Here is a 4,094-nt window from a genome sequence, read left to right as displayed (position 1 = left end):
AAAGTATTAGGTGTGTCCCGCGCGCTCATATGACCTTATGCAGTTGCGAGCGCCGTAAAACCCTATACTAAACAAACAAACAACAAAGACTTTGGAGAGATCACAAACAGGGCACGACATAGGCCCTACTAATAAAGCCCACGCTCACCACTTTCCCGACCTGCTCTCGTCCCTTTCGTTCGCATTGACTGCACGATCAGAGACTAAAAGTTAAGTATATTATTAACCCCTTCTATTTCATCCCTGTCCCTCCAAGCACACTCCAAGCAGGTATACAAAATGCTAGTAAGAAAAACGAAGATAGAAAAGAGAAAAATATTATATCTAAAAGCGTGTCTATCCGAGCACTGATTTGGTTATGTCTAGAGAATATAAATATTATTATGTATTTAAGCTTATCTGCTCTGGCATTGGTTTGGCTTTCACTGAGGTAAATACTGTCCACGTATTCACAATACTAGGGACATTCGCCTAAAAACATGGTCGTCAGAAGACAGAGCAAGTGGGTTCTTAGACGGAGCGGGTTCTTAAGCTGATTAAAAGAGGCGCAACTGAGCTTCTTCACTTAGATGATACATGTATTAAGGTAGACAGAGCGTTTTATTCTTTTAAAAAATAGAAAGAAATGTGTGTGTATGTGTGTGTGTGTGTGTGTGTGTGTGTGTGCGCGCGCGCGGGCACGCACGTGTGTTTATATGTGTGTATGTATATGTAATATATATATGTATGTGTTTGTGTGTGTATGTGTGTGTGTATGTGTGTTTGTGTGTGTTTATATGTGTATGCCTATGCAGTTTCCTATACTTGAATATATGCTTGAATATAGAACTAGTGTCTTAGGAAGACGGGGTGCACCATGCTTACTTGCCCTTCTTTATAAGGGTCCATTTCAGTGTGGGCTAGCTAATTGTTTCCTTCATCAGTGGTTGTCACAGCGTCTGATTGGGTAACCCAGGCTACTCCTCCTGCCTTCACCAGGCTGTATTCATTTCTCTATCACAATCTCCTTCGTGAAAGATTCCTCTTCACAGCTGCAGGCGAGGAGATCTTGGACAAGGGCTACTACAGTTGGAGGATCAAGAGTAAGCACTCCCTCTATGTTTGCAGAGCGTGCTAGCTTATCTGCTCTTTCATTTCCCTTGACTCCTGCATGTCCTGGGCTGAAGATCCACTGCAAGCGTCTGATTTTGCTGTCTTGGATTGGATGCAGTTTCCTATGGTAGACTCTTTCACTTCAGTTGGGACATTACAATTTCCCAGGGTTTCCTTGACTCCATCAATTTATCGTTTGCTTGGTCTACCTCTTCTTCTATAGCCTGAGTACCGTTACTTGGTGTTATAGGCTCTTGAGGCTGGGTGGCTAGGTGATATTCGTAACTGGTTGCCAAACCATTTCATTCTCTGTTTTTTTAAATGAAATGCAATCAGGATTTAGTTCCAAAAGTCGCTCTTATTTCTTAATTTATCTTTGTCTGTCTCTTTTTTATGTTAATGGTTTGCAGAGACATTTCATCTCGCATGCAATGATTTTGTTTACATGGGTTTTACTTAATATCCAAGTCTGACACTGGTAGCATAACATTGTTACAGAATAAACATTGAAGTGATGAGCAACTCTTTTTTCTGCAAGTAGGAGAACATGGGGCGGTTCAGTATCTTTTCGTTACCTCAGAATTACAAAGTTCTATACTACATTTTTGGCCGTTTTGAGTTACGAGACCACGAGGTGATAAACAAAATCTTTTATCTCCTCTATCAAAAATCGTGAGATTATTCGGAATCGTCATCAAGATATTAAAAGAATTGCATTCGAAAAAGCTTGATATTATGCTATAGAACTCAAAATCTTTGACGTCAGATTTCTCAAAACTAGCACTGAGCAGAAAGAACTTTGAAATTCAGAGGTAGTGTTTTGTGTTCCTGGCTTTCTTTGAAACTGGAATGACTCAATTGGGGGGTCCAATAGAGGTTAGTTAAGTTTGTGAGGCGCTCAGAAATCGTTTTGTGGTATGCTGAATTCCAAACCATGCCAGAACTTGCCGAGATGAATCGCCCCATCCCTTTGTGTATGAATAATGTTATCGTTTTTTACTTACAAAGTAGAGCAAATAGCTCCTCAATGTGCCTCCTCAAACAATTGAATGTAAAAGACGTAAGTAGAAAATTACTTTGGCCTGACTCATATCTTTTTGTTTGTTTGTTTGGCAAGTGTTTTACGGGGCTCGCAACTGCTTAAGGTCATTTGAGTGCTGGACACATTCAATATTTTCAGTTTGGTTGGAATTGATTTTGAATTTTGCCCCGGTGGCGGCCGAAGCCTATTCTTATCGATTTTAGGACCACCAAGGTTAACGTGCTCAACTTGTACACGGGACATCCGAGATTTTTCAACCTTATCCGAGAAGACTAGGTGTGGATCTTTCCTACCAGAAGATCAGGGGTGTGGTTGAAAGACAGCAGTAAGGAGGAGCCAAAGGAGAAGCAGTAGAGAGGCTGCAGAAAGAGTCAGGAGCTCAGATGAGGGGGCAAAGGAGGGGAAGGTGTAGGGGCAGAAAGTGGAGACAAAAGCAGACGGCAGAACATTGTCAGGGAAAGGAGGTTGAAAGGAGAAAATGTTATAGAACTTACTAACTCATTATAACTAACAATTAAACAAATGAGTCTTGAGCAATCGTTTGAACCTGTCAAAATATGTTGTTCCTCTGAGATCCTGAGACAAGGTGTTCCAGATTTTTTGGCAAAAAAAAGAAGAAACTTTTCCCATCAAAAGATCGTAATTTCATTCTAGGGGCTCTGAATTTTGTTGCATCTGTGGATGACCGTAACTGACGAGATGGAACATACAGTGTTAAAAACTCAGATAGATAGGACGGGGCTTTATCGTTAAGACATTTAAAACAGAGGGTAGAAACTTTATATCGGATTCTTTTATCAACTGGAAGCCAATGCAGAGCTTTCAACATTTTCAATGCAGGATTTTTCTTCTTTTTCATCAGCACTAGTCTTGTGGTGTTATTTTGGGCCACTTGCAATTTCCTCATTCGTTCACACGAAATACCAGACAGAACAGAATTACAGTAGTCAGGTTTTGACAAGACAAGAGGGACAGAGAGCATGCATGCGACATTGATTGAAATAAGGTGCCTTATTTTACTAATTCTCATGAGACCAAGATACATAATACAACGAATAAAATGATTTACTTGGTTGTTCATGGACATATCTGAATTTTAAAAGATACCTAGATTGTTTACCTTGTTGGAAAAAGATATTCTCCTATTTTCAATTTCTAACTGACTTCAATAAAGCCACTATAACATTATATATAAAACTGTAACTGGGGCTCTGGTGGTCTAGAAGTTGAGGGCGAAAATCTCGGAGGTCCCTTGTGCAAGTTGGGCACGTTAAAGATCCCTCGGTAGTCTTTATAAGAGCAAGCTTTGGCCGCCACCTGGGCAAAATTCAAAATTTTCTATCAACTGAAAATGTTTCATGTGTGCGCACGCTCATATAACCTTAGACACTTGCAAGCGCGGTAAAATACTTTTTGAACCCCCCCCCCCAAAAAAAAACAACAAAAAACAACCAAACAAACAACAACACTTTTGTAAAAACCTAAATTGGCCTTGCACGTATCTACTTTAGCTGAATAGAAACCACCAAAACATTGTCACTTTTCTTTTTTTTCCCATTCCGGCTTTAATAGTGGCCACCAAACACACCAGTGGTTCTTCTCTATTGCCGAAGGGCTAAGATCAAAAGTCCGCCAAGACAATAAACAGGACAGTAAAACTGATGAATGCAAACATGTGCTCGGCTTGGTGTTTTTGTGCACCTCGCTTTGAGAAACTGGCAAGGCCGCTTTCGCGCATTAGTGGGGCAGTAAAATGCAGATAGGACTCGCAATATAAGGAGGAGTCTGCGGCTCGCCGGCACCAACGACAGTCCACCGGCGTCCGAGCTCTTGTCTTGTGGTACCCTCCTGCTTACCCCAGCGTCAACATGGTGAGCTATTTCCAGCTTTTACCGATGTTGTTGTTCTAGTAGTAGTAGTAGTAGTAGTAGTAGTAGTAGTAGTAGTAGTAGTAGTAGTA

This window comes from Aplysia californica, unplaced genomic scaffold, assembly GCF_000002075.1.
Source record: "Aplysia californica isolate F4 #8 unplaced genomic scaffold, AplCal3.0 scaffold00268, whole genome shotgun sequence".
Taxonomy (NCBI): Eukaryota; Metazoa; Mollusca; class Gastropoda; order Aplysiida; family Aplysiidae; genus Aplysia; species Aplysia californica.
Note: the sequence above shows the minus strand (reverse complement) of the source record.